The sequence below is a fragment of the Ailuropoda melanoleuca genome, chromosome 8 (assembly GCF_002007445.2).
Source record: "Ailuropoda melanoleuca isolate Jingjing chromosome 8, ASM200744v2, whole genome shotgun sequence".
NCBI classification, from domain to species: domain Eukaryota; kingdom Metazoa; phylum Chordata; class Mammalia; order Carnivora; family Ursidae; genus Ailuropoda; species Ailuropoda melanoleuca.
The window spans coordinates 126179271-126196202 of NC_048225.1; the positions used below are offsets into that span (position 1 = coordinate 126179271).

Genomic DNA, 16932 nt, shown 5'->3' on the forward strand with positions numbered 1-16932 from the left:
GCTCTGAAGAGTGATATAAATGGGAGGTTTGTGTAGGAAGGAAGTTGGCCAAAGAAGAGGAAGGAGTGTTTCAGGGATGGTCACAGTCCCTTAATTGGTAAAGCAGGGAATCTTACCATGCATGTGACCTCCCCTCCTTGGGGGTGGAGAGGGCCCATGTGACAGAGTATCTCCCTGGTGAACATTTCTGGGGTGGGGGAACCATAGTTAGGTTAGGGATTAAACAAGACTAGGGGACTTGGCCTGGACCAAGGTGCCATTTTAGGCCTCTGGGTTTCTTTTTAACAGTTGTCCTATTTGCTTCTCCGGATTACCCCATGATTGCTTGCGTAACAGTATCAGCAACCACCAGTTCACTGTGATTCTTAGGGAGGAACAAGTAGCCATCACAGAGACCACAGGACATTGAAACATCTGAAGAACACCTCCCTTCAGTCAGACCTGCATTAATATATATTCATTCACCAGTCACTTAGCACCTGCCTGGATCTAAGCACCGTGCTACACTCATGAAAATACAGTGTTCGCAGAGCAATCACTTTATGCAAGGAGCTTATCTTCTACTTGGGAAGAAAAACCATAAATGAAGAACTATGCGTTTTGGTGTGCTGAATTTTATTATAACGTGCAGACTCTAGACAAACACACGTCTGCCGGACAGAATATATTCTAAAGTGGTGACCCTTGCTGATGTTTGCTCACTCAGAATCTTGACTCACTGTTGGGCCCCAGGTGGTTTCTACTCCCTTGCGATCCCCACATCTAACTGAGGGCCTGGCAAGTGGGAGGTGCTCAATAATTATTTTTCAATTATTGAATAATTCAATTCCGGATCCACTTACTCTTAAATATTATGGAGATCTTCAACATAAAACTTTTTTAAGCATCACAAAGTCTTAGTGGTAATCCTACTGGATGAAATGAGAATCTTACACATTTCTTCTTGAGAATAAAGCCATATGCTAATAATCAGGAAGTTTACACAGAAAGCCCCGCTATAAATCTCCTCTTACTTGTCATGCAAAAAAAACATGAGCATTTGTAGCAAGTGAAGTTAGTAGAGTGTTCTAGAATCATGTATCCAGATTCCCTTCTTAGTGTTCCTGCTCGAATGTTCTATGCTTGTCTTATCATGATCTGGCCTCTTCTAGACATGACGACCTTCCTCTTTCATGGTGTTCTTAAGTGTCTAAAGGCTCTTCAATATTTGTTTGTGCTTTATATCCGGATAAATGTGTTTGAGCTATTTGTCTTGTTATGTCTTGGCTAACAAGTAAACAGAAGTAAGCTCAGGCTAATGTTAAAAAGATAATTTTTTTTTTTTTTTGGAAATGGTCAATTGGAATATAGAGAGAGCTCACTCCCATAGTTAAGATTATGAAAAGCAGGATAATCAAAATCATGTCTTTGAATCCATCAGAGCTAAAGGATCAGGGCAACTTGTTAACCTGAAATCCTGGGAAAAACAGACTCCTCCAAGGAAATAGGAGATGCAAACCCTTGCTTTCTTGGGGCAGTAGCTCTATAAGTCAGAAAGAAGAATTCAGCTAAAATTGTTAACAAATGACTGAGGGTTAGCATGACACCTGGAGCCCCTCAGAGTCACAGACGCAGGAAATTCGCTGTATCTCTAGGCTTTTTTCAGTCAGCCTCACTGGGAGCTCCTAACAGATTGGAGTCCAGAGAACTGCTCTTGCCTAGTACAAACCTGAGGCCTGAGAGGACCTGCTGCCTGAGAAGGGCAGAAGGCCACCATCTGCAAAACGAATGAAGCCTTCCCCAGGTATGGGAAGGGCAGGGAGCCCCACTGCCTCAGGGCACAGGTGAAGACACAGGGCTGCTGGGGGAAAGGGTTCCTGCAGGGAGAGACAGTCACACACCCTGTCCCAGACCAAGAGGTTCCATCTGCTGAGGAAAAGGTGCGAACCCTTAGAAGGCCCAACCCCAAAACTGAAAAACAAAGCACCTGGCTGAGGATGAAATGAACCAGAACAGAACTAGTGTCCCTACTCTCTGTCCCAAGCCGGCTGGCCAGCAGGGTACCCTGAGTGACTCTGCTGGTGGCGGGGCAAGAGTCTGAAGTTACATCCCCATGAAGCTCTTCCTCTTAGAAAAAGAAAATCACAGGCCCAAAAAATGGTGTCGTGTAGACCCAGTTCCCACACTGGGGCTTCACACTGGGACTTCCTACCCAATCTAATTACAGTTTCAACCTCCCCCAGATTTTGTCCTTAAGCACTCAGGCAGGGAACTCTTCTTTCCACCAGCACTACTGAATCTGTCACCTGGGTCCTCTCCATCCCCCACAGGCAGATGAGGTCATGTGTGTGATAAGACCTCTTACTTTTCTCCAAGAAAACAGGTCTGACTCCTCAATCAATGCTCTCTTGCTACTAACTCCCTGGCCCCAACCTTTCTCTACAAAACCTTCCATTTCGTAAGCTCCTCTGAGAGCTCCCCTGTGTGCCAGACAGGGAGTCTCCTGATTCATGGATCACCTAATAAAGCCAATTAGATCTTCACTTATATGTGGTTGACGTTTCTTATTGAACAGTTCTGGAGTTTGACTCTGGGTGATTAAATGTAGACGTGAGAAAGGAAGGAGCTTGGAGGAAGAGATTATTCCTCATATCTTAAATATCGGCACACAGAGCTGCTTCTCATACCTGTTGGGACCACTCTCAGAATACGTTTACCATACAAATAGGAAAAGCTGAATAAGTGAGGAAATGAATGATGAATGGATGTATTGTGTCAAGACGAATTCCATGGAAAATTTCTTACAGTTTGAGTATTTAACTGTCTTCGCCATGACACTTCCTGGTTTGTTATATGTGCAGCTTTTCCTTTCATCTGTAGGAAAACACTGGATTGTAAATATTTGTCAGTCACTAATCAGCAGCAGACCCAGCACCTCAATTCCTGACCAGTGTTTTGTTAGAAATCCATAGAAACACCCAGGACAAGGATTGCTCCAGATGTCAGGGCTAACACACAAGATAGGCAAGGACTGTCACAAGATGAGAACACATGAAAAAAAAAAAAGCAAACAGGCAAGAAAAAGAATAGAGGAATACTTTCAAGAATCAAAGGAAAGGAAGAATGAAGGGAGGAGGAAACATGCAAGGAAGAGAGACATTCGCCCAACACCTCTTGGGGGCCACATCCATCTCTATCACAGGGGAGCTACCAGTCAAAAAAGATAGACATACACCTTGCTGTGTTGAAGCCATGTGGGGATTGTATTGGCTGATGGAACTGGGGAACTTAGGGTCACTGGGGCTCCAGCATCTTCTGTGGGTTTGTGTGTCTGCCTTCACTTTTCCAATGCTTTGGTTTTGTTATTGCTGCTGTTCTCAGCATCACTAAAGTATGACGACAAATGAACATTGGACCTCTGGACAGTGTGCAGCTTTCCAGCCGCCCAGGAAGGAAGGCTGGGAGGCACCACGGGCCATGTGGGCCCTCACTGGCTCTAACAGGGGCAGCAGGGCCTGTGACGTGACATGAACGAAGGTCCTCCTCAGGAATGTCTTCCAGCAACTCCTCAGAGAGGACGGCCTGAGGAGCCATGGGAGCCCGGGGCACATGGGGCGTGCAGGGAGCTGATGCTCACGTCCTTACCCGAGTGTCTCCAGGGAGGGCAAGCAGCATTTTGGAAAGAAAATGCAGAATTGGTCAAGAAAACTTCTATTGAAGCAAATCATGAAAATTAATCTCTTATGTAGCATTCCTCGCATGTTTTAATACTTTTTTATTTGCTGGGCAATAAACTCTGCTTTCTTTTTAAGAACATAAAATGAAGTAACCACTTGCTGTTTTACTGTATGTGTACATGGAGACATGGTGCCCACGACCAGACCAGTTAACTCAGCCACCGCCTCACATCCTAACCCTCTTCTTTCCTTTTTCTTTCTTTGAAAAAAAATTTTTTTAATTCCAGTTAGTTAACATACCGTGAATATTAGTTTCAGGTGTAGAATTCCGTAATTCATCACCTACATACAAGACCTGGTACTCATGACAAGTGCCCTCCTTATTACCCATCGCCCATCTAGCCCATCCCCACCCACCTCCCTCCATCAACCCTCAGTCTGTTCTTTATCTTTAAGAGTCTCTTTTATGGTTTGCCCCTCTCTCTTTTTTTCCTCCTGTGTTCACCTGTTTTGTTTCTTAAATTCACATATGAGTGAAATCATATGGTATTTGTCTTTCTCTTACTGACTTATTTCACTGAGCAGAGTATATTCTAACTCCATCCACCTGTTTGTATATGGCAAGATTTCATTCTTTATTATGGCTGAATAATCTTCCAGTGTGTGTGTGTGTGTGTGTGTGTGTGTGTGTGTATCTCACATCTTCTTTATCCATTCATCAGTCAACAGATATTTGGGCTCTTTCCAGTACTTGGCTATTGTCAATAAATGCTGCTATAAATCTCAGGGTGCCTATGTCCCTTTGAATCAGTGTTTTGTATCTTTTGGGTAAATACCTAGTAGTGCAATTGTTGAGTTGCAGGGTAAGTTCTATTTTTATCTTTTTGAAGACATCCATACTGTTTTCCGAAGTGGCTTCACCAGTTTTCATTCCCACCAAGAGTGCAAGAATGCCCCCCTTTCTCCGCATCCTCACCAATATCTGGTGTTTTCTGTGCTATTAATTTTAGCCATTCTGACAGGTGTGAGATGATATCTCATTGCAGTTTTCACTTATATTTCACTGATGATCGGTGACGTTGAGCATCTTTTCATGTGACTCCTGGCCATCTGCATGTCTTTTTCAGAAAAATGTCTATTATGTCTTCTGTTCATTTCTTAACTGGATCATTGGTGTTATGGGTGTTGATTTTGATAAGTTCTTTATAGACTTTGGATACTAACTTTTTATCAGATGTGTCATTTTTCAAATATCTTCTTCCATTCTGAAGAATTCTTAGTTTGTTTATTGTTTCTTTCACTGTTCAGAAGGTTTTTATCTTGACGATGTCCCAATAGTTTATTTTTCTATTCTTTCCCTTGTCTCGGGGGACCTATCTAGTAAGAAGTTTCTATGGCCTCTATTAAAGTGGTTGCTGCCTGTGTTCTTCTCCAGGATTTTCATGGTTTCTGATCTCACATTTAGGTCTTTCATCCATTTTGAATTTATTTTTGAGTATGGTGTAAGAAAGTGATCCAGTTTCATTCTTCTGTATGTTGCCCTCCAGTTTTCCCATCACCACCTGTTGAAGAGATAGTCTTTTTTTCCACTGGATATTCTTTCCTGTTTTCTCAAAGATTAGTTGACCATAGAGTTGAGGGTCCATTTCTGTGCTCTCTATTCTGTTCCATTGATCTATGCATCTGTTTTTTTACCAGTACCATACCGTCTTTTGACTAGAGCTTTGTAATATAGCTTGAATTCCAGAACTGTGATGCCTCAAGCCTTGCTTTTTCTTTTTCAAAATTGCTGTGGCTATTCGGGGTCTTTTCTAGTTCCCTACAAATTTTAGGTTTGTTTGCTCTAGTTGTGTGAAAAATGTTGGTGGTATTTTGATAGGGATTACATTAAATGTGTAGATTGCTTTGGGTAGTATAGGTATTTTAACAATATTTGTTTTTCCAATTCATGAGCATGGAATATTTTTCCATTTCTTTGTGTCATCATCAATTTCTTCATCCATGTTCTATAGTTATCAGAGCACAGGATTTTTCCCACCTTGCTTAGGTTTATTTCTTTTTTTTATAATAATTTTTTATTATATTATGTTAGTCACCATACAGTACATCCCGAGTTTTTGATTTAGGCTTATTTCTATATATCTTATGGGGTTTGGTACAATTTTAAATGGGACGGATTCCTTGATTTCTCTTTTTCTGTTTCATTATTGGTGTGTAGAAATGCCACAGATTTCTGTACATTAATTTTGTATCCTGTGACTTTACTGAATTCATATATCAGTTCTAGCAATTTTTTGGTGGAGTCTTTCAGATTTTCTATATAGAATACCATGCAGTCTGTGAATAGAGAAAGTTTTACTTCTGCCTTGCCAATTTAGATGCCTTTTGTTTCTTTTTGTTGTCTGATTGTTGAGGCTAAGGACTTGCAATGCTTTGTTAAGTCAAAATGGCTAGAGTGAATATCCCTGTCTTGTTCCTGACCATAGAGGAAATGCTCTCAGTTTTTCCCCATTGAGTCTGATTTTAGCTGTAGGTCTTTCATATATGGCTTTTATGATGTTGAGGTATGTTCCTTCTATCCCTACTTTCTTGAGTTTTTTTTTTTTTATCAAGAAATGGTACTTTTTCTGCATCTAAAGAGGTCATATGATTCCTATCCTCTCTTTTTTTAATGTCGTGTGTCATGCTGATTGATTTGGGGATATTGAACCACCCCTGCAGTCCAGGAATAAATCCCACTCGATTGTGGTGAATGATTGTTTTAAAGGACTGTTAGATTCAATTTGCTAGTCTCTTGTTGAGAATTTTTACAGCCATGTTCATCAGGGATGTTGGCTTCTAATTCTCCTTCTTACTGGGGTCTTTCTCTGGTTTGGAATCAAAGTAATGCTGGCTTCATGGAATCAGTTTGTATTCTTCCTTCCATTTCTATTTTTTGGGTCAGTTTGAGAAGAATTGTCATTAACCCTTCTTTACATAGTTGGTACAATTCCCCTGGGAAGCCATCTGGTGCTGGACTTTTGCTTGTAGGGAGATTTTTGATTACTGATTCAATTTCTTTGCCTGTTATTGGTCTGTTCCATTTTTCTATTTCTTCCTATTTCAGATTTGGTAGTGCATATGTTTCTAGGAATTTACTCGTTTCTTCCAGATTGCCTTATTTTTTGGCATATGACTCTTCATAGTATTCTCTTATAATTGTTTGTATTTTATGACCTCTCCATTTTCGTTTATTATTTTATTTATTGGATTCCTTTCTCTTTTCTTTTGGATAATTCTGGCTAGGGGTTTATCAATTTTATTGATTCTTTCAAAGAACCCACTTCTGGTTTCTATGATCTGTTGTACTGTTATTTGTTTGTTTGTTTCTATATCATTTATTTCTGCTCTAATCATTATTATCCCCCTTCTTCTGTTGGCTTTAAGCTTTACTTGCTATTCCTTTTCTAGCTCCGTTAGGTGTAAGGCAAGGCTGTATATTTGAGACTTTCTCACTTCTGCACGTAGGCCTGTATTGCGATATACTTCTTCCTTATGACCACTTTGCTGCATCCCAAAGTTTTGGATGGTCATTTTCTCATTTCCATTTGTTTTCATGCACTGTTTTATTTCTTCTTTAATTTCCTGGTTGATTCATTTATTCTTCAGTAGGATGTTCTTTAATCTCCATGTGTTTTTGGTCTTTTCAAATGTTTTCTTGTGGTTGACATCCAGTCTCATAGTGTTGTGGTCAGAAAATTTCTGTCATGTGATCTCAATCTTTTTGTACATATTGAGGCCTGATTTGTGACTCAGTATGTGGTCTATTCTGGAGAATGCCCCCTGTGCACTTGAAAAGAATGTGTATTCTGCTGCTTTTATATCAAATGTTCTGAGTATTAAGTTTATCTGGTCCAGTGTGTCATTCAAAGCCATTGTTTCCTTGTTGATATTCTACTTAGATGATCTGTCCATTGCTGTAAGTGGAGTGTTAAAAGTCCCCTACTAATATTGTAGTATTATTAATGAGTTCTTTTAAGTTGGTAATTAATTGGTTCACATATTTGGGTGCTTCCAAATTGGAGGCATCGATATTTACAATTGTTTGATCTTCTGTTGGATAGATAATATATATTATATAATATATATTTTATATATTAATATAAATATAGTATATATTTTATATATTAATATAAATATAGTGTGTATTTTATATATTAATATAAATATAGTGTATATTTTATATAATATAGTGCCTTTCTTCAGCTCTTATTACAGTCTTTGGTGCAATATCTATTTTGTCTGATTAAGTAAAGTTACTCCAGCTTACTTTTGACATCCATTAGTATGATAAATGGTTCTCCATCCCCTCACTTTTAATCTGCATGTGACTTTAGGTCTGCAATGGGTCCCTTATGACAGCATATAGATGGGTCTTTTTTTTTCATCCATTCTGACATCCTATGTCTTTTGATTGGAGCATTTAGTCCATTTATATCCAGAGTGATTATTGAATAGATATAGATTTAGTGCTATTTTATAACCTGCTTTGTTTCTGTTTCTGGAGATTTTCTCTGTTTCTTTCTAGTATTTGTCATGTTTGCTCTTTTTTTCCCACTCAAAGAGTCCCTATTAATATTTCTTGCAAGACTGGCTCAGTGGTCATGAACTCCTTTAGTTTTTGTTTGCCTGGGAAACTATTTATTTCTCTTTCAATTCTGAATGACAGCCTTGCTGGATAGAGTATTCTTGGCTGCATATTTTTCCCATTCAGCACATTCAATTTATCATTCCATTTTCTCTGGCCTGCCAAGTTTCTGTGGAGAGATCTGCTACTAACCTTATTTGTCCTCCCTTGTAAGTTAGGGACTTCTTCTGTCTTGCTGCTATTTGGATTTTTTTCTTTATATTTTGCGCATTTAACTATGATATGTGTTAGTGTTGGTCTGCTTTTGTTGATTTAGATGTGAGTTCTGTGTCTTCTAGATTTGAATGTCTGTTTCCTTCCCCAGTGCGAGGAAGTTTTCGGTTATAATTTGCTCAAATAAACCTTCTGCCTTCTTTTTCCTCTCTTCTTCTTGAATTCCTAAGATATGAATGTTTTTTTACATTTTATGGAGTCACTGAGTTCCCTAAGTCTATATTTGTGATCCAATATTTTTCTTTCCCTCTTCTTCTCAGCTTCATTTTTTTTCCATAGCTCTGTCCTCCATATCGCTTCTTCATTCTTCTGCTTCTCGCTTTCTTGTAGTCATTACATCCATTTGGTTTCACATCTTGGTTACAGCTTTTTTTTTTTTTTTTTTTTTTTGGCCTGACTAGTTTTTAGGTCTTTTATTTCTGCTGTAAGGGACACTGGGTGTCTTCTATGCTATTCTCAAGTCAGGTAGTATCCCTGTGATTTTTGCTTTAAATTTTGGATCAGGCATATTACTTATCTGTTTCAGTTAGTCCCTGGCTGTGACCTTTTCTTGCTCTTTCTTTTAGGACGAATTCCTCCATCTTGGCATTTTGTCTAGGTCTCTGTCTTCTGTGTATTGTGAGAGCCTGTTATGTTTCCTGTTCCTGAGAGTAATGACCTTATGAAGAAGATATCATACACTGTACAGGGCCTGTTGCTTCAGGGAGTGTCTCTGGTATGTGCTGTGTGTATTCTGCTATTGTGTTTCAACTGTTCTTCCCCTCCAGTCAGTCATCTGCAGAGGGTATCCTTGACCGTAGTGGGGAGTGTTTGGACCTTACTCAGTGTGTGGTGAGTTTTAACTCTGTGTGCTCTGGTCTGCTTATTAAATGAGACCTGTTGATATTTTCACTAGAACTGAAGTTTTGCAGAACTATATGGTCAGTTCATGTGGTGAGTGTGGAGATTTCCACTGGTCTTCTGGGGGAGGAGCCTACTGCTCTGGTTCTCAGGCACACTTGCCCAAGAAGGAAAGCACTTGAAGAGCACAGGGGGTGGGATGGGTGCAAGCAGTATAGGCCACCACTGCTGACACCGTCCTGCTTACTGAAGTTAGTTTATGCTGAGTGGCAGGGGAGGGAAAAAGCACCAGCCCTACCCCCTCCCCTAGAGAAGGGCTTCCCTACTGCTGCTATCAGGGAGCACTCCCAGAAGAGCAAACATTTTCCCTTGGTATGTTCCAGGTGTCCCCGAGATCCCTGCCTTCACCTTATCTGTGTCCTGACTTCCACCCACCAGGCAGCACAGTGATGCCTGTGTTCAATCCCAGGCATTAAAACTCCAAATATTAGAGACCTGGCATGTCAGGAACCCATGCTGGTTGTCTGGGGCAGGGTCTCACCACACTGGAACTGGTGCAGGTTTGTCCCAGAAGGGCAGTTGCACCCAAGCACAGGGGCATGGAGTTTGTAGTAAGGTGCAGCAAATAACTGGTGTCCATGTTAGCCACCCTATATGCTCTGTGGTGGGGGAGAGTAATGGTGCCCACCAACTCTTTTATCCCCAGAGAGGCAGTGCCGCCTCTCCCAGATGAACCCCCAAAAGGTGAAACAGTCTCTCCCATGTGTCCCAGGGGATCCTTAGATTGTGCTGTCTGTTCCCTGACCTCTGTTCTCTTTCTTCACAGGAGCACTTCAGTGCCCACTAGACTCAACATCAACCACAGCACAGACCTCTAAAACCCCAGTTTTTGAGCTCCACTGGTTGCAAATTTCACAAAAATCAACCACTCTCGCTTTCCTAGTCAATGGATGTGGAGAAGTCTTTTCCTTCTGTGATACCCTGGGTGCTCCTCTTTCTTTTCTCTCTCTCTCTCTCCGTTGTACATGACCAGGGCTTCCTCTCTTCTGTAGAATCTATAATTGCATCTTCCCCCAAAGCATGACTCCCCACCTCCTACCTTCCAGGATGGGGCCTCTTGTCTCCTTCTAGTTGTGAAGTTTTTCTGTCAGTCCTCAGATCAATATCTTGGCTATTCAGAAGGATTTGTTATTCACCTGGCCATGTTCCAGGGTTGAGGCAACCTTAGGGTCCTACTACTACTCCACCAAGTTAGCTCCACCCCACTGATACTCTTCTTTTCCTTTCTTTTCTTTTCTTTTCTTTTCTTTTCTTTTCTTTTTCTTTTTTCTTTTCTTTTCTTTCTTTTCTTTCTTTTCTTTTATCTTTCTTATAGTGAGAACACTTTGGATGTACGCTTTTAGCAAATTTCACATATACAATTACTCTGCCTTCTTTCATGAGGATTTCATCCTCAGTCTTGCTTCTCTGGTGGTGAAAAATGGATGGTACTTGTTTCCATCTTTATACCCTGCACCTTCTCAACCAGGACAGGAGAGAGCATCTCTTCCCCTTCCATCGACCACAAGAATCAGACTTTGTGGAACCCGTGCTACCTGGAGCAGTTGTCTGGCCCTATTGCAGACATCCCATGATTTGCTGTCTCCATTCCCATATTTTCACCTCTGCCACCTCCCCCATTTCAACGTTATTTTCCAGAAATATTCACATGTCCTGGGCTGAGACCTTGCATGTGGTCCGTTTGAACATTCTCCTGCCCTGGTCTCCTCTCTCTAATTTGTTCTAAACAAATTAGAACTAAGTTCCTTTCCCCTAGATCAACCCACATTAGCTCCTGTACTAAGAAAATATAAATACAATGAAAAAGATAAACAAATCAAGAAAGCAAAACTTTCAAGCTACGAAGACACAGAAAATCTTTTCCTCCCCACTACTTGACACTCAAAATGTCCCAGCTACATGGTCAGGGCTTTAGAATGGTTTGTTGAATTAATTAATGAAACTGAGGGTAACTGAAGTCTAGCCATGGATGTCTCCACTCACACTGCCATGGGGGTCGTCGCTCACAAAATGTCCATCTTCATTATTCATGGAGACTTTCTGTGCTGATTGCCTGCCTGCTGACGTTGATTTGTAACCCCCAGACACAGGCACTCACTGTTATTCATAGAGGCAGGGAGAGAGGCCTGAAATGTGTCACCCACTTTATGTGTTGCCTGGTGAGGCTGGACCAGGTGCCCCTCTGCCTTCCTGTGCTAATTCCCACACTGTAAACATGTGTCTTCTTCATGGCCCCTTTGGTGCCACATTTTCTGAATTCTATGTTCTTTCTTCATGATTTCAGTGTTTAAAAAGGCCCTGAAGCCCAGGGCTGCAGGGCTGACTGGTGTTTCTAAGGAGAAGAAGGTGGGATGTGACAAAGGCAAGGCTTGATCAGGCTCCCAATGCAGAGCTGTGGGCCATGAGGTCAGTGGTAATGAGTCAACATTGCCGTAAATCCAGGAAAAAGAATAGGATATTCAAGGCATCTATGAGGAACCACTCCAGAGAATGCTAAATAACATCTAGGACACTGTGATAACACCATGGAAAGGGGGGGAAAGAGCTATATGTGTGTATTTATAAGATGTAGACTGTTTCCTGTCTGTTTGCTTCTAAAACCATTGTGGGCAGCACAGCTACGGGGCTGAAAGACAAAGACCCTGGCAATCACAGTACCCAAGCTGAGAAATGTTACACTTCTGAGCTAGTATTTCATCATAGGGATATATGGCACACAATGAATTATTTAGAAATACACACACACATATACACATATATGTATACATACATATACACATATATATGTGTATATATATAAATATATATAATATAAATATATAAATAATTATATAAAATAAATATATAAATAAATATATTTATATTATATATTATAATATATTATATCATGTAATATATAATTAAATATAATTATATATTATATATTTATATTATATTATATATTTATAAAAAATAAATATCTAAAATATATATATATATCTATATATATAAAGACAAAGAAGCTGTCTTTAATCAGAAACAGTTATGAAACCAGTTTATGTAGTCTTCACTTGGCAAGCGTTGTGAGCAAAGGCTCCCAGGAACCCAACCTCGTACTCCCCTCAGGAACAATGGCTCAGTGCCTGTCCCTCAGTGGCTGTAACACAGCAGTCATGAATGCAGGAGGCTCCTTCCTGGATCCCCATTCATCCCTGAGCACAATACTCTTACTGTCTTTCCCAGAGCATCTATTTTCCGTTCAGGGACACACTGGCACTGCTACCTCTCAGGCATCACCTGTATCAGTGCCTCTCACAGTTTATGTACCTGAGAATCCCTTGCTGATTTTGCTAAAATGCAAATTGTGATTCAGTGGGTCTCAGCTGAGACCAAGACCCTATATTTCTAACAAGCCCTAAGGTGACAGCTCTGCTGCTGTCCCTGAGCCCCAGAAACATTAAGGGCCTGAATTCTGCCTTCTTCTTATTCAGACTACTTGGAACAACAGGTTCACTCCAATAGTTGTGTATAGTCAATAACTGGAATGTTCACAGGTAAAACTATTTCTCCTCAGGATGTCAGAGATGAAACAAGGAGCCATGAGATTGTGAAGTCCCTTGGCCAAATGAGAAGGCTTTTAACAAGAAGAGCACTAAACATTTTAACCACTACAAACATGTCAGGAAGGAAAAGAAGAAGAAAACCTATAAATTTGACAAAAATTCAACACAGATTTTATTGAGCACATATCCCATGCAGGTGAGACACCTTATCAAGGAGAGAAAAAATATTTAAAAGACATGGACTTTGCTCTCAAAAGACCTAAGCATTAGAAGGAGAAAATGCACCCAAGTGGGGACAAAAAGGGCTGAGGTTCAGGAATTGGTTTGCCGAAGTGCAGCTAAACATTGTGGGAAATCTCAGTTGGCAGGGACTGTTTCCAATTGTAAATCAGGGAGGGCTCTGGAGGAACTAACATTTGATGCCTGACGTCCCATGGATGTTCTTGGACTTCGTTCCATCCAGAGTTAAATTCTGAGTTTTAAAGTCCTGGAATCAGGTAACAACAACAAACCCCACTAATTACAGTTAGCTTATATTGACAACCGATCATTAAGGAAAAATGAAAGACTGAAGTTCCACACAAACAGTTGCAAGGACATCACCGCTGAGCTGAGTTTAAGTATGGCCTGGCCCCTGGGCTGGTGGGATATCATTCCAAAGGGAGGCGAATGCACTGAGGTCTCCAGTGTGTTTTCCTGGGAGGAACAGAGGAGTCCTTCTGCAGCAGGTGGAGGTGAGGACTGCAGGGGAGAAGGGTACTGGGAGCACTAGGGCTGAGGACAGACCAAAGATAGGGAGACACATGGGAAAGAGCAGGAAGGTGGCTCCAGAGACTTACCAGTGCTTCCAGAGCCACAGCGCCAGACCTGCCAGAAGCACCAGGAGCACTATCACTGCCAGGAAGACCAAGCCCATGGAGTGGGGCTGCTCTGTGGGTTTCTTGCACAGATGGTGTCACTTCCCATCCACCCAGTGGCGAATGGCACTTCCCTCTTCCTCTTTTCTCCTGTCACCTTCTGCCTCACAAACCATCCTTCCTCTCTCTTCTCCCATCCCTCCTCAGAGATGGACCCAACACCCAACTTTCCACACCCTCCTCATCTGCAGGACCTTCACTCTCAGCTTTTCCATTTCTTGGGTTACTGATTTTCTTTTTTTTTTTCTTTTTTCCTTTTTTATTTGTCATTTTGGTCTGGAGTCCCTAGATTCCCAAATATTTCATCTGGCTCCCCTCTCTGCTCTATCACTACCCTCCTTCTTTCCCAGCTGGGCCCCAGCTCTTTCTCACCCCAGTAGAGGACCATGTCCTGGCCTCCTAGACAGCTGTGTCTCACCAGGCATGATAGGCCAGGTGCCTCCATGGCTTTCACATCCAAGGACATCTGAAGGTACCACATCCCATCAGCATGGGGCAGGACGTCGCCTCGCTGGGTGCCCCGCTGCTTCTGCTCACCCCGCATCCACATCACCCACACAGGCTTGGGGTAGAAGCCAGAGACGTGGCACACCAGCAGCAGACGGCCAGGACCCAGACTGGGGCGAGCAGACAGCCAGACCTCTGGCCTCACTGAAGAGATAGGACAGGTATTCAAGGTATTCATAGACTGAGAGGGTAGAACTTCACATCACTTTAGATGGACACATCTTTCTACCTCTAGACACCTTTCACCATCCTTCCCTCTCCCTCTTGACTCCTTCTTACCCTGAATTTGAGGGAATGGTACAAATTTATGAGTGCAGAGTAGAGAATTCATAGGGGGAGAGAGAAAGACTGACCTTGTCACTGGAGATATGCCTTCCCTGCATCAAGAAGACCCAACAGGAGCCGGGGGCAGGTGTCACTGAGAAGCTTGTGTGCTATTTCATTGGTAACATGGTTCTGATTGAATAGTCTGCAGATCTGCTCAGCCCTACTTCCTCCCTCTGGAGATGGCCACCATGACGTGTTCTGAAAACTCATGAGATCTGATCCTTGATAAGCAATCCTCATGAAGCCTACTGAAGCTTCTCCAAAGTGTGAACACATCTTAATACTACCTGAACCTGAAAGGGATCTGGGGAAGAGAGACTGTGAGTTACAAGACAGGAGTAAAAGAGAGTTAATGAGATTAGTGGAATCCATGGAGGGCAGAAGAAGAGGTAGAAATTTAGGGGATTATAGGGACTTGAGGAAAGATTGGTTTGAGAAGTGACTCAGACAAAGGGGAAGCGGTGGTTGCTGGAAGTGGAGAGAGAGGTGAAAGTTACAGGAAGGAACAAACGCTGGAGGAGAGACACAGATGATGTGGGTATAGAATAGGGAAGGGTTCAGCCGGAGAGCTAGGGTAAAAACAATCTAGGTTGAAGGGAATCCAGTGGAAACACACAGACAGGCACTGCTGATGTGATTGAATGAAGAGAAAAGCACAGTTCAAGGACTCCGTCACAGAGTGAGGGAGCTAGGGTGTCTGGTTGGATGCCAGGGAAAGGGGTGGTCATGGGAGACACTAGTGGGAGAGAGGAAAGCACAACCTGCAGTCAATGAGAAGAGTGGGAGGTAGCAGAACACATGAAGCTTTTCAAAAATTGGGATCTGGATTCTACCCCCAGATGGCTGTGATTCCATTTTACGGCAGAGAGAGGTGAGGTTCAGAAGAAAGTGGAGTTCATTTCCCACAGGAAGAAAGAACTCAAGGAGACACAAGTGTCTGTCACCTCCATCCCAACCACAGGGAACTGAACTCGCAATCAAACTGCCAATCGCTGACATGGTTACGACATATCGAAATAGTTCCAATGGAGTATCTGTAGAATGTGTTTTCCATTTCTTTCAGCTCCTGATTGCTGAAGTTGCCACGAGACCAAGGCTGCCCGTGAATGAAAGCACCGGTCTTGCTGTCCCAGGCATGAGTCTGTAACTCATCCAGCCATGCTGAGCCTTGATTTTTTTGTCCAGGAAATGTAAAACGATGTGGTGAGGATAGTTCAGAAAGAGATCAGCTCCTGGAAGGCTGTACCAAAAGGACAGTTATAGGGAGGAAAGGAGGGCAATGGGAAGGAGAAAGAATGGAGAAGAAGGTGCCCAGGGAGGAGAACCAAAGCCTGAGGATAGGGAAGCCATATTGTCTCAGGAGACATGTGCTGCCCAGAGCCCTGAGCTATGTACCCATCCTTCAGAAGAGCAAGGGTCCCTGGGGTCAGGATGCTTAAATGAACCAGGCTGACGCTCCCAACCCCAAGTACGACTGCACACACAGAAAGACACAAATGCACACGTGTACACACGTGCACACACAGAGATCACACATATCCTCACACATATGCACATATACAAGCACAGCTATACAGACACACACCTCCACGTGTACACACACAAACACACAGAGATGCACTTAGGCACCTAAACACATACACACAAAATCAAATGTACACAAACACATGTACATACATGCACACACACACACGTAATTGCACCCACTGGGCAGGGTCAGCGTTCTCACCATCTTCACTGTCACCATCTGGGAGGAGAACGGCCAACAGCAAAATTTGCAGGAACGGCATTGTATTTGCAGATGGTCTTTCCTTCTCTTACAAAGTTGGCCTTTGGTGTTTGTTCTAACAAACCTACCCTCACACAGCCCCTCTCCTCTGACTTCCTTCTCCACACACCAGCCTTCCCTGAGTCTCTGCCACAATGCAAATGTGCTCCTCCGTCAACCCTGGACACCTACTCAGAATCTCACTTCCCCTTCTGGTCTGATTCCTTCTGGCTTCCAGCTTCTCCTTGTCACCAGCCTCCATCCTGCTCCCCCCTAATTCAGTGGCTACAGAACCAGTCCTGTGTGGCATGGAAAATGACCCTATCTCTTGTAGGGTCCTGACAGTAATCCATGAAAACATGGCTCCCAGCACCCAGCCCTGGACCCTGCTGTCGCTGGGTCCCTCCTGCCCTTG

General features: G+C 42.4%; 1 pseudogene; it reads right to left on the reverse strand.

Annotated features, from left to right (window-relative positions):
• Positions 1–13648: 13648 nt before the first annotated feature.
• On the reverse strand, positions 13649–16539 carry LOC109488614 (annotated as a pseudogene).
• Positions 16540–16932: the final 393 nt, after the last annotated feature.